Here is a 25,920-nt window from a genome sequence, read left to right as displayed (position 1 = left end):
TCAAAGAGGGTATCAAAAAATACAGGGAAACAAATGTAAATGAAAACACAATGGTCCAAAATCTTTGGGATGCAGCAAATCTGTTCTCAGAGGGATGCTTACAGCAATACAGGTCTGCTTAAGGAGCAAGAAATCTCAACTAAACAACCTAACCTCACACCTAAAGGAGCTAGAAATAGAAAGTAGAAAGAAAGAAATAGTAAAGATTAAAGAAGAAAAACAAAATAGAAACTAAAAAAAAAAACAATAGAACACATCAAAACCAGGAGTTGGTTCTTCGAAAAGATCGATAAAACTGACACCACAGAAATAAAAAAGATTATCAGAGAATATTATGAAAAAATTAGAGTCCAACAAATTGGACAACTTAGAAGAAATGGATACATTCCTAGAAACATATAACCTCCCGAAACTGAATCAGGAAGAAACAGAAAATTTGAATAGACCAATTACCAATAAGAAAATTGAATCAGTTGTCAAAAAACTCCCAAAAAACAAAAGTCTAGGATCAGACAGTTTCACAGGTGAATTCTATCTAACATTTAAAGAGGAGTTAGTAACTCTTCTTCTCAAACTATTCCATAAAATAGAAGAGGAAGGAAAGTTTCCAAATTCATTCTATGAGGCCAGCATTACCCTGATACCAAAACCAGATAAAGACACCACAAAAAAAGAGAACTACAAGCCAATATCTCTGATGAACATAGATGCAAAAATCCTCAACAAAATACTAGCAAACCAAACTTAACAATACATTTGAAAAATTGTACACCATGATAAAGTAGATTTATTCCCAGGATGCAAAGGTGGTTCAATATCCACAAAGCAATCACTGTGATACATCACATTAGTAAAAGAAAGGATAGAAACAATCATTATACAAGCATTATAATAGATGCAGAAAACGCATTTGACAAAGTATAGCATCCATTCATGATTAATAAATAAAACAAAAAACCTCTCAACAAGTTAGGTTTAGAGGAAACATACCTCAATGTAATAAAAACCCACAGCTAACATCATACTTGATGGTGAAAAACTGAGAGCTTTTGTCCAAGATCAGGAAGAAGACAAGGAGGTCCACTGTCTCCACTTTTATTCAACATAGTACTACAAGTCCTAGTCACAACAGTAAGACATGAAACAAAACTATCCAAATTGGTAAAGAAGTAAAACTTCCACAATTTGTAGATGACATGATACTGTATGTAGAAAACCTTTAAAGACTCTACCAAAAAACTACAAGAACTATTAGAATTCATAAATAAATGAATTCACTAAAATTTTAGGATACAAAATCAACATGCAGAAATCTGTAGCATTTCCATACACTACAAATGAAGTAGCATATAGAAAAATTAAGAAAACAGTCCCATTTATAATTGCACCAAATACAATAAAATACCTAAGAATAAACTTAAAGGAGGTGAAAGATCTGTACTCTGAAAACTATAAAAAGTTGATGAAAGAAATTAAAGACAACACAAACAAATGAAAAAATTTTCTAAGCTCATGTTTTGGAGGAACAAATATTGTTAAAATGTCCATAGCACCCAAAGAAATCTATACATTTAATACAATTTCTATCAAAATACCAACAGCATTTTTCCCAGAACTAGAACACCCAATCCTAAAATTTGTATGGAATGTCCCTAAGTGGCCAAAGCAGTCTTGAAAAAGAAAAAAACTGGAGGCATCACAATCCCATATTTCAATATATACCACAAGGCTATAATACTCAAAACAGTATGGTACTGGCACAAAAAATACACACATAGAGTGGCTCAGTCAGTTAAGCATCTAACTCTTGATTTTGGCTCAGGTCATGATCTCAGAGTTTCAGGAGTTCAAGCCCCATTTCTTGTTCTGCTCCGACAGCGCAGAGCCTACTTCGGATTCTCCCTCTCTGTCTGCCCCTCCCCCATTTTCACTCTCTCTGTCTCTCTCAAACAAATAAACTTTATTTAAAAAAACATAGACACATAGATCAATGGAACAGAATAGAAAACCCAGAAATAAACCCACAATTATATGGTCAATCAATTTTCAACAAAGGAGGCAAGAATATAAATGGCAAAAAGTCTGTTCGATAAATGGTGTTAGGAAAACCGACACTACATGCAAAAAAAAAAGAAACTGGAACCACTTTCTCACACCATACACAAAATAAACTCAAAATGGAGCAAGGACCTAAATGTGAGGCCTGAAACCATAAAAATCCAAGAAGAGAGCACAGGCAGTAATTTCCTGGACATTAGCTGTAGCAATATTTTTCTAGATATGTCTCCTAAAGCAAGGGAGACAAAAGCAAAAATTAACTATTGAGACTACATCAAAATAAAAACCTTCTGCACAGCAAAGGAAACAATCAACAAGACTAAGTGACAACCAACTGAATGGAGGAAGAGATTTGCAAATGACATATCTGATAAAGGGTTAGTATCCCAAATATATAAAGAATTTATGCAACTCAACATGAAAATAATCCAATTAAAAAATGGTCAGAAGACATGAACAGACATTTCTCCAAAGAAGACATACAGATGGCCAACAGACACATGAAAAGATGCTCAACATCACTCATCATCAGGGAAATCCAAATCGAAACCACAATTAGATAGCGCCTCACACCTGTCAGAATGACTAACATCAAAAACACAAGAAACAACAAGTGTGGAGAAAAGGAAACCTCATGTGGGTTTGGCGGGAATGCAAACTTGTGTAGCCACTGAGGAAAACAATATGGAGGTTCTTCAAAATATTAAAAATAGAATTACCCAATGACCCAGTAACTGCACTATTGGGTTTTTAACTAAAGAATACAAAAACACTAATTTGAAGGGATATATGCACCCCTTTGTTTATTGCCGCAATATTTACAATAGCCAAATTATGGAAGCAGCCCAAGTGTTCTTTGGTAGATGAATGGATAAAGAAGAAATGGCGTGTGTGTGTGTGTGTGTGTGAATATTATTCAGTCATAAAAAAAATGGTATCCTGCCATTTGCAGTGACATGGGTAGAACCAGAAAGTATAATCCTAAGTAAAATAAACCAGAGAAAGATAAACACCTGGTAATTTCACTCATATGTGGAATTTAAGAAACAAATTTAAATGAACAAAGAAAAAGACAAACCAAAAACAGACTTTAACTAGACAGAACTGAAGGTTACCTGAGGGGAGGGGGGAAGAATGGGTGAAACAGACGAAGGAGATAAAGAGTACACTTAGGATGAGCACTGAGTAATGTATCCAATTGTTGAATCACTATACTGTATACGTGAAACAAATATAAAACTATATGTTAACTATACTGGAATTAAAATTTTTAAAAAGAACAGAAAATAGGGGCACCTGGGTAGCTCAGTCGCTTAAGCATCCGACTTCAGCTTGGGTCGTGATCTCCCAGTCTCTGAGTTCGAGCCCTGCATCAGCTCAGACCCTGGACCCTGCTTCAGATCTTCAGATTCTATGTCTCCCTATCTCTCTCTCTCTACCCCTTCCCCAGTCACACTCTCTCTCTCTCTCAAAAATAAACAAACACAAAAAAAAAAGGAAAAAAAGAACAGAAAATAGACTCAATTAGCTAGAATTCTTTACATCTTAAAGAATATGAGATTTATATGAATATGATGATAATAAACAATAAAGCATACATGACAAAATTTTTGTTTCCCTACAATATCATGTTTGGGCTTGTTATATTTTCATATACATCACCAATGGCCCAAGCTTCCTGATGATGTTGTGAAAATTTACATAAATGCAAATACATTTTTACTAAATGTTGCAGACATTAAATATATCATTGAGATAAAATACCACTTCTGTATGATTTTTTTCCCCTGACCACCCCGGGCTGATTAGAAGGTCTCTAGTCTGTGATCCTCTGGCAAATTTACTACTTGTAGTAATGTTTAACAATTCTTAAGTTATCATTGCTACTGTACACAACTGTGTAAAGATATATGTATTTTACTGAATTGTAAAAAACCTACTTAAAGTCAAGAAAGAGTGGCACTTCCTAGCCTATCATAGGGGCTCAAAAAATGTTTCTTAACTGACTACATAGCAAATGAATACTTTAGGTTATAATAGCTCTCCAACCTATGACCAAATCTATATGAACTGATATAACCCAAAGATGCATCATTCCCAATCATGATGATGCAAAGGATGGTGTCAGCTTTCTCCAAAAATCTGCGCCAGAGAAGATACAGACCCAGATGTGTGGCCAAAACATTTAGCCTCATTACACAAAAATGACTATTGGTCGGTAAAATGAAATTCTATGTGAGGAAGATCAGAAAGTTGCATTCCTCATAAAACACACTAGTTGTCCACTAAAAAACAAATTATCTATATGGTATTTGTGCCAAAAATGTACAATCCAAATATGTTTAGGAGTTGGACTGGACTTTTCCAAAATTCTATACAATGAAAAACTGTTCTAAATTTAGAAGAAAACAAAGGGACTAAAAGCCAAACACAATGTGTGAACATCCATTAGATACTATACCAAAAATAAAAACCAGCTCTTAAAGATAATATGTTTTAGGGACAAATGGAGAAATTGAAAAACAGAATCTATGTCATTAACTAAAGTTATACTTTTTGGGTGTTGTGACAATCTTGTAGACAAGAATGTCCTTGTTGTTAGAAAATTTTCCAGGGATGCAAGGATGATTCAGTAGCCACAAATCAATCAGTGTGATACACCACATCAACAAAAATGAAAGATAAAATCAAATGATCATCTCAACAGTTACAGAAAAAGCATTCAACAAAATTTAATATTCATGATAAAAAAAAAAACTTCATCAAAGTGGATATAGAGGGCACATATCTCAACATAATAAGGGCCATGTACGACAAACCCACAGCTAACATCATCCTCAGTGGTGAAAAGCTTAAAATGTTTCCGCTAAGACCAGGAGCAAGACAAGGATGTCCAATCTTGCCACTTTTATTCAACACAGTACTGGAAGTCCTAGCCACAGCAATCAATTAAGAAAAAGAAATTAAAGGCACTCAAACTGGTAAAGAAGAAGTAAAATTGTCACTATTTGCAGCTGACAATAAACAATTGGGACTATATCAAACTAAAAGGCTTTTGCACAGTGAAGAAAACCATCAACAAAACAAAAAGGCAACCTACTGAGTGGGAGAAGATATCTGTCAATGATATATCTGGTAAGGGGTTAACATCAAAAATATTTAAAGAATTCATACAACTTGAGATAAAAAAAAATCCAAGTAAAAATGGGAAGAGGACTTGAACAGACATTTTTCTAAAGACATACAGATGGCCAACAGACACATGAAAAGATGCTCAATATCACTAAGCATCAGGGAAATGCAAATCAAAACCACAATGAGATAGCACTTCACATCTGTCAGAATAGTAGAATCAAACAGACAAGAAATAAGAAGTGATGGTGAGGATGTGGAGAACAGAGAACCCTCATGTACTATTTGTGGAAAGGTCAATTGGTACAACCACTATGAAAAACAATATAGAGTTTGCTCAAAAGATTAAAAATAGAAATACCAGGGGTGCCTGGATGGCTCAGTTGGTTGAGCATCTGACTTTGGCTCAGATCATGATTTCACAGTTCATGGGTTTGAGCTCTGCATTGGGCTCTCTACATCAGGGCAGAGCCCACGTTGGATTTCTCTCTGCACTCCCCCCCCCCCCCACTCATGCTCTCTCTCTCTCTCTCTCAAAAATAAACATTAAAAAAAAAATAGAAGTACCATACCGTCCACCAATTCCACCTCTGGTTATTTACCCCCAAAAAACAAAAACTCTCATTCAAAAAGACATATGCACTCCTATGTTTATTGCAGCATTATTTACAATAGCAAAGATGGAAGCAGCCCAGTGCCTACCAACAGATGAATAAAGATATGCTACACACACACACACACACACACACACACACACACACACACACACACACTGGAATACTATTCAGTCATTAGAAAGAATGAAATCTTGCCATTTGGGACAACACGAATGGACCTAGATGGTATTAAGTTTACTGAAATACATCAGACAGAGGAAGACAAAACCGTATGATTTTACTTATATGTGGAATCTAAAAAAACAGATGAACAAACAAAGCAAAATAGAAACAGACTCATAAATACAGAGAACTGGTGGTCCCCAGAGGGAAGGGAGAGTTAAAAAGTACAAACTTCCAATTATAAAATAAGTCACAGAAATATGAATTGTTACATAGGGAAAATGGTAAATAATACCATAATAATTTTGCATGGTGACAGATGGTAATTACACTTACCACAATGAATATTTTGTAATATATATAAATGTCAAATCACTATGCTGTACACCTGAAACTAATATAATATTGTATGCCAACTATATTTCAGTTAAAAATAAATAATTTGGGGGGCACCTGGGGGGCTCAGTTGATTGAGCATCCAACTTCGGCTCAGGTCATGATCTCGCAGTTTGTGAGTTTGAGCCCCGCATTGGGCTCTGTGCTGACAGCTCAGAGCCTGGAGCCTGCTTCGGATTCTGTGTCTCCTCCTCTCTCTGCCCCTCCCACATTCATGCTCTGTCTCTCTCTGTCTCTCAATAATAAATAAACATTTAAAAAAATTTTTTTAATCAATCAATAAATAATTTGGGGGCACCTGGGTGACTCAGTCAGTTAAGCATCCAGCTCTTGAGTTTGGCTCAAGACATGATCTCATGGTTCTTGGTTTCGAGCCTCGCATCGGGCTCTGCACTGGCTGACAGTATGAAGCCTGCGGGGGAATCTCTCTCCAGCCCTCTCTTTCTGCCCCTCCCCCTCTCACTCTATCACTCTGTCTCAAAATGAATAAATAAACTTTAAAATAAATAAATAAATATTTTTTTAAGAACACAAGGGAACTTTCTGGGGTGATAGAAATTTTCTGTATCTAGTTTTAGGGTAGTACAGACAGGTATATACACAATTGTCAAAACTCATCAAACTGAATACTTAAGATTTGGCTATTTTTGTATATAAATTACACTTCTACAAAACAAAATGAAATGAGTTTAAAAAGTAAAATAATAAAATTAAAAGTCAGATTCACTTTGTGTCATCTGAAGAGCTCAACACTTACCAAGTGATTTCTTTTTACTGCAGAACATTATTGCAGCTGATTATTTTTCACCAGGGTTCAACAGTTGATCTATGTAGAAAACATGAAAAGTACACAACATTAGTATTTGTAAAAATGCCCATTAACCATAAGTTTACACCTTTTAACTTTCTTCCTTGTCAAATATAGATGACTAGGAATCACTGACAAAATCACAAATAACAGATTCCATTTATCTTATGTAGATAATAATTCTACACAAAAATAATCTATTCGTATCATAGACACTATATGAAACAACATAAGGTAAGCCCAAATGTGCCATTCAATTGGGCATTAAAATTAAGCCAAATTTTCTAATTTATCTCAAACCCTATGAATCAGAACATAACAGGGGTAAAGCTACAGCATCTACTTTTTATTCAAATGTCATTAGATGACTCCTTCCCACAGCTAGCACTGGGAATCACTGCTAAATTGTGGGAGCTACATAGGAACATAAATTATTGGCCAGGCTCAAGGGAAACAAAATGCAATTCAAAAATGTTCCTCAATTTATTCTGTGCATAGTCTTCCCCAGGTAGTTACCCAAAAAAAGCCAGAATAATGTCGTTATCATCTTTCAATTTTTCCCTACATGTGTTCTAATTTCCTTCATATGGCAAACTCTATTAAATATTTAGAATGAATATATAAAGGGGCAAAAAAAGGATTTCAAACATTTAGAACCCAATAGACTGTGGAAATGAAAATGAACCCAGGAAACATTTCAAAGACATGACCGGGTAGGCAGAGGTACTGAATACATGTTCTTTCGGTTTCAAAGAGAAACAACTTCCTTGATTCCAGCTCAAAGAAGTAGTGTGGCAGGATGCAATAAACACACATGAAGAAGTTGGTCAGTCATATAGAGATCAGAGGAGAGGAACAATAATGCTTATGGCTTAGCAGTTACAAGACAGGGGGATGCAGAAAAAATTCATCAATGCCTATTGCTCTAATACATATCTCTCAGAGTCTAAAAAGCCTGAAACCATCAATATTTCTTCCTGTCATGCCCCCAGATCCACAAGTTCCCATCTGCCCCCTCCAGGAAAAGCAGCAGCCTGCTGAGGGCACACCTAGTCCTGAATGTGCCTGACAAATAGTACTACTGGCATTTTGTGAGACCTACTGCTTTTCTAGGGACTAGATATTAAAATGATGAATCTACTAAGAAAATAGGGCAACTGCTGCCAGGTGCTACTAGCAGGGATAAGTCCTTAAATATTAAATGTAAATCACTAACTCTTCTGTTTCTCCCCCCATACCTTCTACCAACTGTGCTGCCCTAGATGAGCCCTCTGCTGCCTCCTTGCCATGTACCCCACCACAGCCTCAGGCATCTGGTTGCCTCTAGGAAAGCCTGCTGACCAGTGATTGCTTTTCCCTGCCTTGCTCAGAACAGGTTTCCCTGCTCCAGCCTTAGCCACCTACAGGCCAGGGTCCACAAGGAAGCACAATCATTGATATAAAAGATAAATGACATCTGTGACAGCCCTGACAAAAACCCCCAATCACTTCCCGATGGCCTTAGGGGGAAAAAAAAGACCACCCCCTGGGTGGCTCAGTGGGTTAAGCATCTGACTCTTGGTTTCGGCTCAGGAAATGATCTCACAGTCCATGTGATAGAGTACCACATAGGGCTCCATGCTGACAGTGCAGACCCTGCTTGAGATTCTTTCTCTCCCTCTATCTCTGCCCCTCCCCCCACTCACTCGTGTGCACATGCTCACTCATGTGCTCGCTCTTTCTCTCTCAAAATAAATACACATTAAAAAAAGAAAAGAAAGGCCAAATTCTAACATGACTCCTTGGATGTTCCACATCCTTGAATGTCCCTGTTCATTTTTCTAGCCTGATTTCTCCTCATAGCCCCCTCTCCTCCTTGCAACCCCTCATGTTTATACTCCAGAAATACCCAGTTCAGCTTATTTCCAGCTAGGAGCCCAGCACATGCTCTTCCCTTTGCCTATAGCCACCTAACTCCATCCAATCTCTTAACCAGACTAACTCCTACTTATATTTCCAATATCAATTCATACATCACTTCCTCTATGAGGCCTCTCTGATCCCCCAAATTCTAGATAGAAGCACCTCTATGTGCTCTCATGTAATCTAAAAGTTCCCATTTCAGAGCCCCTATCACTCTAGAACATAATCTCCTATTACATTATATTGGCTATATCCTCAGTCCACAAACTCCAGTAGGGCAGGGACTTCATCTGTCAGGTCCACAGTTCTATTTCTAGCCTCTAATGCTTGACTGGAATATAGTAATGCTTAATAAATATTTGATAAATGAAAGAATGAATGATGTCTTCAATTTCTATTAGGAATGGACCAAGGGCTTTCAGACACAAGAAGGCGCTTCCCTTGTCTAATTTTTTTATTCAAGTATAATTAACATACAATGTTATATTAGTTTCAAGTATACCACATATTGATTTCACAATTCTATACGTTACTCAATGTTCACCACAATAAGTGTAAAGACACTTCCCTTTTAGCAACTATCCTTTCCCAGGACCCAGCCCCATGTTCTAGAATGTCTTAGACCTTCCCAAGCTTGGGACCACCATGCCTTTCTTGTCATCAACTTCTTCTTTCTGGCCAGACCCCATCCTCTTTTATACCCCCATCTCCAGCCTAGGAAAATTGTCAAAGGATGAACAATATTTGCTTAGCAATAGGAATAGTGTTGCAGGCAAACTGAAGAACACAAGAAAGAAGAGAAATTATCAAAGCTTAGGGAAGAGAACAAAAGGAAGCACGAGAGAGAGAGAGAGAGAGAGAGAGAGAGAGAGAGAGAGAAAGAAAGAAAGAAAGAAAGAAAGAAAGAAAGGCACTGAAAGGATGTTTTGAGGTAGGGCCTTCCTACAAGAAATAATAGGCTTTCACTGAAGAATGAAAAAGTGGGTTTTCATTGAAGAATGAGTATCTTTGTTCTAAAAAATAGTCACAACAGGGGTGCCTGGATAGCTCAGTCAGTTAAGTGTCTGAGTCTTGATCTCAGCTCATGTCTTGAACTCATGGATTCTGTGACAATGATATCTGGATCTGGTGGCCCCATCTGGCCAGATGGTTAAGGCTCATCTGCAAGTTCTAAGCTAACTTGTTAGGGCTTTAAAATTCTCTCTGGGGACTATGTCAAATGTGTTGTGTTTTCATGGGCTCAGAGTCCCTGGAGCAGGTGAAAGGAATAATGATTCTTTAAGCAAGATGGCAAAAGGGACTCTACACCCTGACAGGTGGCAATTAGAATGCAAGCAGAAGAAAGAAATTCAATCTCTCAGGAAGTTAATAAGAGTACTGGCCACTGGCCAGCTTATTTTTTCTTCTTAATGATTTGCTACAGTGCTTTGAGGGATTAATACTAACAGATACCCATTTCAAAAGATGAATATATAATATAAAGGTAACTAAAAAAAAAAAATATATATATATATATATATGTGATATCACCCCTCCCCTCTCTTCTTTTAGATCCTTCTGTAAGTACTTCTCATTTTAAAAGCTCCTAATCAAGCAAACATAAAGCAATACCATATTCTTCCTAAAACTACCTCTAAGCCATACAGCTATTTCATATTTTTTTGTTTGATTTTGTTTTTCTTCCGTTACTTTATTTTTTTATTATTATTTTTTTAATTTACATCCAAGTTAGTTAGCAGATAGTGCAACAATGATTTTGGGGGTAGATTCCTTGATGCACCTTACCTATTTAGCCCATCTACCCTCCCACAACCCCTCTAGTAACCCTCTGTTTGCTCTCCATATTTAAGAGTCTCTTATGTTTTGTCCCCCTCCCTGTTTTTATATCATTTTTGCTTCACTTCCCTTGTGTTCATCTGTTCTGTGTCTTAAAGTCCTCATTTGAGCGAAGTGATACAATATTTGTCTTTCTCTGACTAATTTCACTTAGCATAATACCCTCTAGTTCTTTTTTTTTTTTTTCTGAAATTTATTGACAAATTGGTTTCCATACAACACCCAGTGCTCATCCCAAAAGGTGCCCTCCTCAATACCCATCACCCACCCTCTCCTCCCTCCCACCCCCCATCAACCCTCAGTTTGTTCTCAGTTTTTAACAGGCTCTTATGCTTTGGCTCTCTCCCATTCTAACCTCTTTTTTTTTTTTTTTTCCTTCCCCTCCCCCATGGGTTCCTGTTAAGTTTCTCAGGATCCACATAAGAGTGAGACCATATGGTATCTGTCTTTCTCTGTATGGCTTATTTCACTTAGCATCACACTCTCCAGTTCCATCCACGTTGCTACAAAAGGCCATATTTCATTTTTTCTCATTGCCATGTAATATTCCATTGTGTATATAAACCACAATTTCTTTATCCATTCATCAGTTGATGGACATTTAGGCTCTTTCCATAATTTGGCTATTGTTGAGAGTGCTGCTATGAACATTGGGGTACAAGTGGCCCTATGCATCAGTGCTCCTGTATCCCTTGGATAAATTCCTAGCAGTGCTATTGCTGGGTCATAGGGTAGGTCTATTTTTAATTTTCTGAGGAACCTCCACACTGCTTTCCAGAGCGGCTGCACCAATTTGCATTCCCACCAACAGTGCAAGAGGGTTCCCGTTTCTCCACATCCTCTCCAGCATCTATAGTCTCCTGATTTGTTCATTTTGGCCACTCTGACTGGCGTGAGGTGATACCTGAGTGTGGTTTTGATTTGTATTTCCCTGATAAGGAGCGACGCTGAACATCTTTTCATGTGCCTGTTGGCCATCCGGATGTCTTCTTTAGAGAAGTGTCTATTCATGTTTTCTGCCCATTTCTTCACTGGGTTATTTGTTTTTCGGGTGTGGAGTTTGGTGAGCTCTTTATAGATTTTGGATACTAGCCCTTTGTCCGATATGTCATTTGCGAATATCTTTTCCCATTCCGTTGGTTGCCTTTTAGTTTTGTTGGTTGTTTCCTTTGCTGTGCAGAAGCTTTTTATCTTCATAAGGTCCCAGTAATTCACTTTTGCTTTTAATTCCCTTGCCTTTGGGGATGTGTCGAGTAAGAGATTGCTACGGCTGAGGTCAGAGAGGTCTTTTCCTGCTTTCTCCTCTAAGGTTTTGATGGTTTCCTGTCTCACATTTAGGTCCTTTATCCATTTTGAGTTTATTTTTGTGAATGGTGTGAGAAAGTGGTCTAGTTTCAACCTTCTGCATGTTGCTGTCCAGTTCTCCCAGCACCATTTGTTAAAGAGGCTGTCTTTTTTCCATTGGATGTTCTTTCCTGCTTTGTCAAAGATGAGTTGGCCATACGTTTGTGGGTCTAGTTCTGGGGTTTCTATTCTATTCCATTGGTCTATGTGTCTGTTTTGGTGCCAATACCATGCTGTCTTGATGATGACAGCTTTGTAGTAGAGGCTAAAGTCTGGGATTGTGATGCCTCCTGCTTTGGTCTTCTTCTTCAAAATTCCTTTGGCTATTCGGGGCCTTTTGTGGTTCCATATGAATTTTAGGATTGCTTGTTCTAGTTTCGAGAAGAATGCTGGTGCAATTTTGATTGGGATTGCATTGAATGTGTAGATAGCTTTGGGTAGTATTGACATTTTGACAATATTTATTTTTCCAATCCATGAGCAGGGAATGTCTTTCCATTTCTTTAAATCTTCTTCAATTTCCTTCAGAAGCTTTCTATAGTTTTCAGCATACAGATCCTTTACATCTTTGGTTAGATTTATTCCTAGGTATTTTATGCTTCTTGGTGCAATTGTGAATGGGATCAGTTTCTTTATTTGTCTTTCTGTTGCTTCATTGTTAGTGTATAAGAATGCAACTGATTTCTGTACATTGATTTTGTATCCTGCAACTTTGCTGAATTCCTGTATCAGTTCTAGCAGACTTTTGGTGGAGTCTATCGGATTTTCCATGTATAATATCATGTCATCTGCAAAAAGCGAAAGCTTGACTTCATCTTTGCCAATTTTGATGCCTTTGATTTCCTTTTGTTGTCTGATTGCTGATGCTAGAACTTCCAGCACTATGTTAAACAGCAGCGGTGAGAGTGGGCATCCTTGTCGTGTTCCTGATCTCAGGGAAAAAGCTTTCAGTTTTTCCCCGTTGAGGATGATGTTAGCTGTGGGCTTTTCATAAATGGCTTTTATGATCTTTAAGTATGTTCCTTCTATCCCGACTTTCTCAAGGGTTTTTATTAAGAAAGGGTGCTGGATTTTGTCGAAGGCCTTTTCTGCATCGATTGACAGGATCATATGGTTCTTCTCTCTTTTTTTGTTAATGTGATGTATCACGTTGATTGATTTGCGAATGTTGAACCAGCCCTGCATCCCAGGAATGAATCCCACTTGATCATGGTGAATAATTCTTTTTATATGCCGTTGAATTCGATTTGCTAGTATCTTATTGAGAATTTTTGCATCCATATTCATCAGGGATATTGGCCTGTAGTTCTCTTTTTTTACTGGGTCTCTGTCTGGTTTAGGAATCAAAGTAATACTGGCTTCATAGAATGAGTCTGGAAGTTTTCCTTCCCTTTCTATTTCTTGGAATAGCTTGAGAAGGATAGGTATTATCTCTGCTTTAAACGTCTGGTAGAACTCCCCTGGGAAGCCATCTGGTCCTGGACTCTTATTTGTTGGGAGATTTTTGATAACCGATTCAATTTCTTCGCTGGTTATGGGTCTGTTCAAGCTTTCTATTTCCTCCTGATTGAGTTTTGGAAGCGTGTGGGTGTTCAGGAATTCGTCCATTTCTTCCAGGTTGTCCAATTTGTTGGCATATAAGTTTTCATAGTATTCCCTGATAATTGTTTGTATCTCTGAGGGATTGGTTGTAATAATTCCATTTTCATTCATGATTTTATCTATTTGGGTCATCTCCCTTTTCTTTTTGAGAAGCCTGGCTAGAGGTTTGTCAATTTTGTTTATTTTTTCAAAAAACCAACTCTTGGTTTCGTTGATCTGCTCTACAGTTTTTTTAGTTTCTATATTGTTTATTTCTGCTCTGATCTTTATTATTTCTCTTCTTCTGCTGGGCTTAGGCTGCCTTTGCTGTTCTGCTTCTAGTTCCTTTAGGTGTGCTGTTAGATTTTGTATTTGGGATTTTTCTTGTTTCTTGAGATAGGCCTGGATTGCAATGTATTTTCCTCTCAGGACTGCCTTTGCTGCGTCCCAAAGCGTTTGGATTGTTGTATTTTCATTTTCGTTTGTTTCCATATATTTTTTAATTTCTTCTCTAATTGCCTGGTTGACCCACTCATTCGTTAGTAGGGTGTTCTTTAACCTCCATGCTTTTGGAGGTTTTCCAGACTTTTTCCTGTGGTTGATTTCAAGCTTCATGGCATTGTGGTCTGAAAGTAAGCATGGTATAATTTCAATTCTTGTAAACTTATGAAGGGCTGTTTTGTGACCCAGTATATGATCTATCTTGGAGAATGTTCCATGTGCACTCGAGAAGAAAGTATATTCTGTTGCTTTGGGATGCAGAGTTCTAAATATATCTGTCAAGTCCATCTCATCCAATGTCTCATTCAGGGCCCTTGTTTCTTTATTGACCGTGTGTCTAGATGATCTATCCATTTCTGTAAGTGGTGTATTAAAGTCCCCTGCAATTACCACATTCTTATCAATAAGGTTGCTTATGTTTATGAGTAATTGTTTTATATATTTGGGGGCTCCGGTATTCGGTGCATAGACATTGATAATTGTTAGCTCTTCCTGATGGATAGACCCTGTAACTATTATATAATGTCCTTCTTCATCTCTTGTTACAGCCTTTAATTTAAAGTCTAGTTTGTCTGATATAAGTATGGCTACTCCAGCTTTCTTTTGGCTTCCAGTCGCATGATAAATAGTTCTCCATCCCCTCACTCTCAATCTAAAGGTGTCCTCAGGTCTAAAATGAGTCTCTTGTAGACAGCAAATAGATGGGTCTTGTTTTTTTATCCATTCTGATACCCTATGTCTTTTGGTTGGCGCATTTAATCCATTTACATTCAGTGTTATTATAGAAAGATACGGGTTTAGAGTCATTGTGATGTCTGTATGTTTTATGCTTATAGTGATGTCTCTGGGACTTTGTCTCACAGGGTCCCCCTTAGGATCTCTTGTAGGGCTGGTTTAGTGGTGACAAATTCCTTCAGTTTTTGTTTGTTTGGGAAGACCTTTATCTCTCCTTCTATTCTAAATGACAGACTTGCTGGATAAAGGATTCTTGGCTGCATATTTTTTCTGTCTAGCACCCTGAAAATCTCGTGCCAATTCTTTCTGGCCTGCCAAGTTTCAAAAGAGAGATCAGTCACGAGTCTTATAGGTCTCCCTTTATATGTGAGGGCACGTTTACCCCTTGCTGCTTTCAGAATTTTCTCTTTATCCTTGTATTTTGCCAGTTTCACTATGATATGTCGTGCAGAAGATCGATTCAAGTTACGTCTGAAGGGAGTTCTCTGTGCCTCTTGGATTTCAATGCCTTTTTCCTTCCCCAGTTCAGGGAAGTTCTCAGCTATGATTTCTTCAAGTACCCCTTCAGCACCTTTCCCTCTCTCTTCCTCCTCTGGGATACCAATTATGCGTATATTATTTCTTTTTAGTGTATCACTTAATTCTCTAATTTTCCCCTCATACTCCTGGATTTTTTTATCTCTCTTTTTCTCAGCTTCCTCTTTTTCCATAACTTTATCTTCTAGTTCACCTATTCTCTCCTCTGCCTCTTCAAGCCGAGCTGTGGTGGTTTCCATTTTGTTATGCATTTCGTTTAAAGCGTTTTTCAGCTCCTCGTGACTGTTCCTTAGTCCCTTGATCTCTGTAGCAAGAGATTCTCTGCTGTCCTGTATACTGTTTTCAAGCCCAGCGATTAATTTTATGACTATTATTCTAAATTCACTTTCTGTTATATTATTTAAATCCTTTTTGATCAGCTCATTAGCTGTTGTTATTTCCTGGAGATTCTTCTGAGGGGAGTTCTTCCGCTTGGTCATTTTGGATAGTCCCTGGCGTGGTGAGGACCTGCAGGGCACTTCCCCTGTGCTGTGGTGTATAGCTGGAGTTGGTGGGCGGGGCCGCAGTCAGACCTGATGTCTGCCCCCAGCCCACCGCTGGGGCCACAGTCAGACTGGTGTGTGCCTTCTCTTCCCCTCTCCTAGGGGCGGGATTCACTGTGGGGTGGTGTGGCTCGTCTGGGCTACTTGCACCCTGCCAGGCTTGTGATGCTGGGGATCTGGCGTATTAGCTGGGGTGGGTAGGCAAGGTGCTCGGGGGCAGGAGGGGCAGGCTTAGATCGCTTCTCCTTAGGTGATCCACTTCAGGAGGGGCCCTGTGGCAGCGGGAGGGAGTCAGCTCCGCTGCCGGAGGTTTGGCTCCGCAGAAGCGCAGAGTTGGGTGTTTGCGCGGAGCGAGCAAGTTCCCTGGCAGGAACCGGTTCCCTTTGGGATTTCGGCTGGGGGATGGGCGGGGGAAATGGCGCTGGCGAGCGCCTTTGTTCCCCACCAAACTGAGCTCTGTTGTCAGGGGGCTCAGCAGCTCTCCCTCCCTTTGTCCTCCAGCCTTCCCGCTTTCCGAGCAGAGCTGTTAATTTCTGACCTCCCAGACGCTAAGTCGCGCTTGCTGTCGGAACACAGTCCGCCCGGCCCCTCCGCTTTTGCAAGCCCGACTCGGGGGCTCTGCTTGGCCGGCGAGCCGCCCCTCCGCCCCGGCTCCCTCCCGCCAGTCCGTGGAGCGCGCATCGCCTCGCCGCCCTTCCTACCCTCTTCCGTGGGCCTCTCGTCTGCGTTTGGCTCCGGCGACTCTGTTCTGCTAATCCTCTGGCGGTTTTCTGGGTTATTTAGGCAGGTGTAGATGGAATCTAAGTGATCAGCAGGACGTGCGGTGAGCCTAGCATCCTCCTAAGCCGCCATCTTGCCGCAACCTAATACCCTCTAGTTCTATCCACATAGTTGCAAATGGCAGCTACTTCATTTCTAATTTCTCTAATATCACCTTCCAAAATGTCTTCAAAACCTTTTATTTTAAAGGTACTGAATAAATTTATTTTGTAAATTTTAGCTGTTTTGGCTCTCATAGAAAATATTCTCTACTGAATAATTCATCCACAATGATAATATGATCACTATTGTATGAATTAATATTTCCATACAATTTGTGAAAGTTATTTCTTATTAATGACCTTCTTCAAGTGTTCTCACTCCCTAAGACATAAAGTTTTAATGAAAAGTTAAGAACTGACCTTCAGGCCCATATTGCCTCCAATCCAATATTTTCCTTCTAACAGCACCAATTCCAGGCACACTTAATGGAGGATTCACACTAATACACCAGATGCTAGTTTAACTTTCAGGAAGTGAAATTTAGTGCTGTCATTCTTGGACATTTATCAACTCACCAAAATACCCAGCTGACACTCCAGTTCTAAAAGATATCAGAGGAAAGAAAGTCATCTTTTGTTGAACTTTTGGAGCAATTAAGGTCTAAGGAAATAAACCAATCAGGTGGGAGAAAAGGTTTGCTAACGTGAAATCTAGCTCTAGAAGTAGGAACTCAGGATTCTGAAATTCAACCATTTCCAAGTACTGAAGCAAATAGTATTCATTTATATGCATACATTCCTTGCTTTTGATGTCACCCCAAAATAGAGGAAATGGAAAAAGGAAAGCTGCTGGTAGGTCTTATTTAATTCTTGGTTTCATCTTATGCAAGTAATTAAAATGGTGGTTTCCTTGTGTGACAGTGATGGGGGGAGGGGGTTACAAAAAAGAGAGATGGGAAAAGAGGAAGACAGAGGAAGGAGTAGCTAACAGCTAAGTAATAGCTAAGGGTTTTTATGTATATTAATTCATTTTAAAAGGCAATGACTACTCTTCTTTTTGAAAACATTGAAAGTTATACTTGCATAAAGGATTTTTTTTTTTACATTTCCAGTTCAGGTTTTGAATCTTGGTTACAGAAAATAACTCTTCTAATGGAAAAATAACAAAGTCCAAAGATGACTCTAGTTTGTTCAGGGAAAATAAAGAGTTGGTTTCAAACACCTTGAGACTGAGGGCAATAACAAGACATCCAAGTTAGGAATGCTACTTCAACAGCTGTATGCAAAGGAGAGCATCCTGTCCATAATATGATTCCACAAGGTCTCTACTTATAGTGAAAATGGGTACACTTGAGTGCAGGTGACTCAACATTTTAAACAAAGGATTCAAATGGAGATTCCCTTTAATGATATGAGGTCATTCAACAATCAAGTTATTACAGTTAATTCCCTATGCTCCAATTCCATGATCACCAAGCCACCTGCTGATAATAACTTGCTTTCCCACAGAAGTCTGCCTACAGGGAAAGAGTACACTAGTTATGCATGCTGAAATGAACATTCTGGTCCTCCTGACAGTTATACTACACGTTCTCAATTGTCATTCTTATTTTATATTACCAGTCTCCTGAGCTAGTATTAGTGTAACTCAGAAAGATAAATCTGGTTTTGGTATGCTGTTCAACTGTGGTCAAAAACCTACAGGACAAACAACCCATTCTGAATGCAATAAACTCATCAAGAGGCCTCCAAGGGAATAGCCAGACCACTGACCTGCTTAAGGGGCAGCAGGATGTGGTGGTTGGAAGCTTGTCCTTTGGAGTCAAACAGGCTAACCTTGGATCCCTGCTTTTTCCACTAACTCATTACAGAATGCAGGGCAAATATACTCTGTAAGCCTCAGAACCTACTGGTTGGACTGTTGGGAATGGGGGCACATGATGAAAAGGCTCATTAGATATTAGTTATCTTGAAGGCACCCTCTGAACTTTCTCTGTCAAAGTATCTACATAAACATTAGGATTAAATGAGCACAGTGAGTCTAACTTCCTTCAGGACATTCTACAATAAAACAAAGCAGATAAGTGTGAATGGATAAGAAATCTTTAAGGAAAAGATGTGTTTGTGGTGGGAGGGAACAGCCCTGTGAATAAACTGAGGGGAGGGAAAACAGTGGGAAGAGAAAGATTGAAAACTCGAGATAGAGGGGTACCTGGGTGGCTCAGTCGGTTAAACATCCAACTTTGGCTCAGGTCATGAGAGATGGAGCCCACCATCAGGCTCTGTGCTGACAGCACAAAGCCTGCTTAAGATTCTCTCTCTCCCTCTCTCTCTGCCCTTCCCCCACTTGTTCTTTCTCTCTCTCCCCCTCTCTTTCAAGAGAAAGAAAGAAAGAAAGAAAGAAAGAAAGAAAGAAAGAAAGAAAGAAAGAAAGAAAAGAGAATACAAGGTAGAATGACAGAAATGCAAAGGAATTGGAGGAGATAGAAAAATAAAGGGAAAAGAAAGGAGCCAAGGCAGTTGAGGAAAAGACAGGAGCACTGGAAACCAGGAGAACAAGATGGGGCAGATTCCTGGCAGCTTCTCCTTCCTTACCCAGAGCACTGCGCAGATGAGCCCATCCCTGCCTGTCTTCATCTCAGGGTCTTGAGAGGAACCAGAATGCCTCCCAGGGGAATCCTCTACCTCCTTTGAGCACAGTGGGTTCTCTCCAGTTCTCAGGACACGGAGCCAAGGGAGAAAGGACCCATACAGCTTCAACAAGCCCAATCCCAGACCTCACCCCTTGTGAGGACCTCCTGTCCTCTTCTCCCTCTATTCTCCATTCTCTTCTGGTGAGCTTTCCTTCTGCCCTCCCCAACTCCGCTTTCTCGTCTTCTTTGGAAACACTGTACTATATGGAAGAGACTTTTAGGATAATAGGATTCCAATCCCAGCTCAGCTACTTTGTATCTAGTGTTACTTTGACCAAGTCACTTACCCTTCCTAAGACTAAACCTTTGAATCTGTAAAATAGAGACAATAATGCCTTCCTCCTAGAGCTGTTGTGAGGTTAAATATATATGCATATATGGTTCACTCCATAAAACATGTTCCCTCCCCTCCTCCCATTTGTCTGTTCTTCTACTACTACCTCCCTTTTTCCCTCTTTCAGTCTCCCAGCTTCCCTTTCCTGTTTCCCTAACTTTCCTTCAGGTTTTTCACTCAGTCACTTATTTCCCAACCCAATTCACCTGGTCTCTGAGGACTAACCCAACCAAGAGTGGAAGGGAGGGGGACTGACCAGCACCAGGGTGGCCAGCACCAGGGTGGGCACAGGAAAACCTTGAAAAGCCCTCTTGCCTGAACAATAGTGGCATCTGAGGATGGGAAGCTAGGAGGGCAGAATTAGGGCACTAGCCCTTTCCCTCCTCCTGCTGCCCTCCATCTTCTCTGGTCCTACCCTTTTCCCTTTCCTTTCTCTGCCTCCAGGTCCCCAAAGGCAAAAAAGTAAAGCCTCAGTGAATTCTCCCACCCCTGGACAAGGTGACCTTGGGGTCATATCTGCTGGCAACCCTGCCTACCAGCCCAAGAATATCTCCTGGGACCAGGCCCCCGAGGGATAAGGGAGGTGAGGCAGAAGCACAGGGAGAAGACTCAGGAAAGGGAAATCCTGGTGCAACAGGGAAATCCCAGCCTTGGGAGAGGACATCAGCAAAGGATAAGGAGTAAGACTGTGCTTCTTTCCTACATGGGTACAGCTTTGAGTGTGATAGTGGGTGGGAGGTGTAGATAATGTTTTGATCATATTTAGTGTCAGTGACAGCTGCCAAGAGCCACAGTCACTTGCCAAGTGTCCACACTGGACAAAAGTGAACACAATTTAAGCCAGTGAGTGTGTGTGCATGCCTGTGTGTGTGTGTGTGTGTGTGTGTGTGTGTGTGTGTAAGTGATGGCTGTACAGCCAAATTTCTAAACTGCTTAGCAATTACATCTAATTACCATGGCCTAACAATAAATTATTCTATTTCTTGTATAATGTAGATTAGATTTTGTTGTGAGTTGTCATGTCAACACTGCAGTCTGTTTATGTTCCATTAGGCATGCAGCTGTTCCCTGACCACAAAATTCTGAAGCAGTGGGAATCCTGCTTCCCTTCCTCCTCTTGTTTATCCCCTGTTCATTTTTTCCCTTGCTCTCCTTGTTTCTTTTTCACTTTCCTTTCTCCTTTCCTAGCCCGCTCTTGCTGCCTTCTCTAGTGCATTTCTGCCCTTCTCATGCTGCCTTTCTCTAACAAACATGCCTGCTTTGGCTTAGTCATCTTCCTTCCCCTCTCACTTCCCTTTCCTTCCACCAGTTTGCAAGTCAGACAGCCAAAGCCTGGTCCTGCCACCTTCAAAGCCTCCAGCAAGTTCCCTCTCTTCTAAGCCTGGTGTTCTCATCTGTAAACAGGGACAGTTAGAGTAACTCACTGGATCACTAGGCATGCCCGTAAAGAATTTAGTACAGTGCCTCCTGCTACAAAGTTAGTACTCAAGAGAGGGAAAGCTTTTTTTTTTTCTTAACTGTATGTTTAACTCTCCACAAGTAGAAAACCTCCTATCAAATTTGAGAGTCATCCCTATGGGTATTCAATCACCAAACACTTATGGGTGCCTATTCTATGTCAAACCGGGGCTCAGTAGATGGAGGTAAGGATCATTAGTTCCTACCTCTATCCCTTCCAAAGCCTGTAGTCTGGGGAAGATGAAAACAGATACACAGACCATTAGAATGGCAAGTTCTGGGCTGTGATGGAAGGAAGGACTGAGCACCATGGAGGCAGAGGAAAGGGAGCCACCAAGCCTGTTTTGTGCAGTCAGCTAAGACCTCACAGAGAGTAATTCTGAGTTGAATCTTTTTGAAAAGGAAAGAGTTTGCTCAGCAAAATGAGGTAAAGAGGCCAAAGGAATAGCATGTGAAAAGATCCAGTACTGTGAAAGGGAAGAGAAGGTTGGGGAAGTAGTGACAGTCATGGCAATGAGATTTTAGGGTGATGGAGCTGGAAAGGTAGATTAGAGATGGATTCTGAAAGAAGTGATCACCTTCATCATTGCCATAATCATTACTATTCACTGGGTACTTGATCTTGTGCTAAGTATTTGCCATGTATCATCTCATTTTATCCTCACCAAAACTGTATAGGTGGGGACTATCGTCATCCCCATTTGATAGGTCAGGTGACACAGAACAGGGCTATGTTCAAGACCCATGGTTAATCCTGCAGGTAATGGGGAGGAAGAAGAGATTTTTAGAGAATGATATGGTTATAATCCGGGCTCCATTGTCCACTGTCATTACTCTCTTGGTTCTCCCTATGCAAGTGCATGCTGTTGGCACTTTTATGAAGGTTATGCTCACAGCATGGCCTGGCATGGAGAGAGGTGGAGAAGCAGTAACAATAGGCAAGTGGAGCCAGATTCTAGAAATGTTTCTGCAGTTGAACTGACAGAGTTTATAAATGGCCCCTATGTTGGCATACAGGACAAAGAAGAACCTCAGATGACTTCTAGGGTTTTTGGCTCAGGACAATGAGGGGACAGAGGTGCCATTAGTACAGCAGGGAAAAGAGAAGGAAGAGAAAACAAAGGAGCAGGAATTGGGATGGGAGAATAATACATTCAGTTTGAACACATTAGGCTTGAAATTCCTCTTTATCTTTGAAAACATCCTCAGCACTAAAGACAAAAGACAGATTTGTAGACATGGAATCATCAACATACATGAAAGCATTGAAGTCATGGGAAATGAATGATCTCACTCAGAACAAGAATAAAAAGAAGTGAGGAGAGGACAGAGGATGAGGATGAGTCAATACAAAGACAAGGACAGGTCCTAGGGAACACTCAACTTGAAAAGAAGAGTCAGAGAAGGATATATCAAAATAAAATGCTCAGCCTTTCCTACTGTGGCATCTTCTCTGGGCATCCAGCACAGAGCCTGACATAGTGCAGGTGCTTGACAAGCTCGAGCTGACTAAAGAAAAGGAGAAAGGAAAGAAAGGGGAAAAAAATCTCCAAAAATGCAATGACAGATATATTTAGTATTTGCATTTACTATTTAATCAGAAATTACTGTTTGAAAAATATTTAATATTGCTAAAAAGTCAAGTAAGTCTATAGGCATGTGGAACACTTGCAGGTTACTATTTTCTTTGACACCTTTTTTTTTAATGTTTATTTTTGAGAGAGACAGAGACAGGATGCAAGTGGGTTGGGGCAGAGAGGAAGTCAGAATTTGAAGCAGGCTCCAGGCTATGAGCTGTCAGCACAGAGCCTGACACGGGGCTCGAACTCACGAGCTGTGAGATCATGACCTGAGCTGAAGTCGGACGCTCAATCGACTGAGCGACCCAGGGCCCCTCTTTGACACCTTTTTGTAAGAAATCCTGAAAACAAATACCAGCATCTAATTCTTGTACACGCAATGCAAGCATCTAGAATGCACCTATTAAGAAGTTTTATTTCTAGGAAAGCTACAATTATAATTTACTTTGAAACAAAAAGTTAAGTCTTTTCCTACTAAATGGAAATTTCCAATTTACCATGTAAAAACAAAATAGAATCCTCCTGTGCACAAAAAATCCCCCAGGGGCACAAAAATTACTTGATCCCTCATTTTTGAAGATGCATGCATGATGGAACAATATAAAAGCACAAGACAGATAAATGTAGGTTTTTAAAAATCACTCTGAATTTACATTTCAGTAAATGCAAAGACTAGCACAGAACAACACCTGAACAAAGGTGGCCATTCATGAAGAGAGATGTTGTTAATTCCACATATGATCCTATATTTCTTCATTTCCTTTCTAATAAGCCTTCAGCCCCCAATTATTGTTTCTCACCAGTTTCCTTTATTTTCAAAACAGCAAATTATTAACCAGGGACCTGAGAAACTCACATCTGTCAACCAAACAGCTAGAAGTATCGATTTCTCAGTTCAGACAAATCTCAGCACTAAAAACATACCACTCCAGCCTCAGAGAGTATTTTAGTAAACTGTTCATGTTTAAAGCATGAACTGGTCATAGAATAAACAATACCTTGAATGGGTGAACTAGAGACAAACCCCTTGAAAAAAATGAAACCAACTACTCCCAAAGGAAGTGACAAACACCCACAAGCCAAGAAGAAATGGACACTGATGCTACTCCCATTAGCCATTTAATAGGTGATGCTAACTGAATAAAAATTTGAAAAGGGAAATAAAGCAGACGTCCTATTTCTCACACCCAACTAGTTTCTAAAGTATTTTTAGTTAGAGAAAAATGAAGACTTTTGCTAAACCTCAACCACACCAGAAGATGAAAAGATCAAAAGAGCAACCTAGAAAACAGAAACAGAAAGCCCTAGTCAGCCCTGAGCTAACTCTCCTCTTGGCTTCACCAACCCTTGAATGCTCCCCACAAACTCACCTCAGCCTGGACCTAACCCTCTCTCCCAAAAGGGAGGGTACAGGGAGATCAAACAGGTACCCATTCCATGACCATGCAATGAGAACAGTGAGAAAAGCAAAGCTATTCTGAAGGCTCTAGCAATTACACAGAAAACAAACTGGGTCTCTAGAGGACATTCTTGAGAACCTGAGATCAACTCCCGGAAAAACACCCTTGACCACTTACCGCTACCGGAAGCTGCTAGATGGCAGATCAGAATCAGCATCTCATCTGAAGAAGGCAGCGTTGTAGGAAAGCAGCTTCACTACCAGTGAGGAATTGGGGGAGAAAAAACACTCCTTGGAAAAATACCAAAAGCCCAGAAGAGCCTCTCCTTCCAGAGTTGCCTGCTACTGCTGCCAGGGCAGAACTGGTTAATCTTGAAGAAACAAAAGGAAGCTCCCTAGAGGCTGACTTCAGCAGGATGGCTTCCTCTGTGGGAACCCAGTGTTCAGTAGGATGCAAGCGGACAAGGGAAGAAGTCACAGTTATCACTTCTGCTTACCAAACTTGTATGAGCCCTCAAGTGAAGGAAATTAGCAAACATCTTTAGAGCTCCTACCTGTTTTTCCCAGAGATGAAGGAATTAGCATTTTTTAAAAAATTATTGCAAGGGGAGTTTCACTCTCACATGGATGAAAGCTAAGCACACTCAAGCAACATTTAATACGAAGAATGAAGACATTTCTTTCCAAACATCCTCAATTTCAACTCTGAGTAAAGCAAACAATTAACCCTGAGGATGCCAAAGAACAAATGCACATACGAAATGGAGTCAAACTTTTTAGTTTAGAATCCCTTTAAGGGGGCTCCTGTTTTTAAGATGGGATTAGATGAAAACAAAATATTTTGGTCTATTTTTAAAAGAAAGGATTATGTCTTAAGTGTGTCTCAAGCCATTTATGGGTTCTCTAGAAGTTGCATCAGATTTTCAGTTAAACACTGAAACCAAATATATTTTAATGTCTCTATAACCAGAGCAAGTTGATTCCCTGTACATATCAATCCACTCTCCTGGCCAATCCTGGTACTGAGCCCTCAGGCCTCCAGAGAGAGCCAGATCAGAGAAAAAGGAAGGACTGTTCCCTGCCAAGCCCTCCTCCCACCCCTAGTCACAAGAAACTGCAGATTTCTTGAAACAAGAGTGGTGGTTTTCTCCCTTGCATGATAAAAAGAACCAAGAACAGCCTATAAGAGGAAGTAATCATTTCTTCAAGATATTTAAAATGAAAGACTTTTTAAAAAATGTTTTGGGACACCTGGGTGGCTCAGTCAGTTGAGCGTCCAACTTCAGCTCAGGTCATGATCTCATGGTTTGTGGGTTCAAGCCCCACCTTGGGCTCTCTGATGACAGCACAGAGTCTACTTTGGATCCTCTGACCCCTCCTGTCTCTCTGCCCTTCCCCCACCACTGTCTCAAAAATAAACAAACATTTAAAAAATAAATAAAAAATAAAAAAGGTTTTTAAGTGTAATTTCTATACCATTTTTTTAACCTACTGTATTAGCAACTCCTATACCCTTGGCAACTCCCTTTGTTGAATAAGCTATA

General features: G+C 39.9%; 1 long non-coding RNA gene across 1 annotated transcript in view; it reads right to left on the bottom strand.

Annotated features, from left to right (window-relative positions):
- The window catches only part of LOC122468661, a 54,326-nt gene extending 29,389 nt beyond the window's left edge, over positions 1 to 24,937 (bottom strand). Inside the window, exons 1-2 of the long non-coding RNA XR_006293301.1 lie at positions 24,555 to 24,937; positions 7,123 to 7,191 (exon numbers count right to left, since the gene is read on the bottom strand). This is a non-coding gene — a long non-coding RNA (uncharacterized LOC122468661). The remainder of the gene's footprint in view (positions 1 to 7,122; positions 7,192 to 24,554) is intronic.
- Between the last annotated feature and the right edge of the window lie 983 nt (positions 24,938 to 25,920).

Source organism: Prionailurus bengalensis, chromosome B3, assembly GCF_016509475.1.
Source record: "Prionailurus bengalensis isolate Pbe53 chromosome B3, Fcat_Pben_1.1_paternal_pri, whole genome shotgun sequence".
Classification (NCBI taxonomy): domain Eukaryota; kingdom Metazoa; phylum Chordata; class Mammalia; order Carnivora; family Felidae; genus Prionailurus; species Prionailurus bengalensis.
This window is presented reverse-complemented; position numbering and strand designations above follow the sequence as displayed.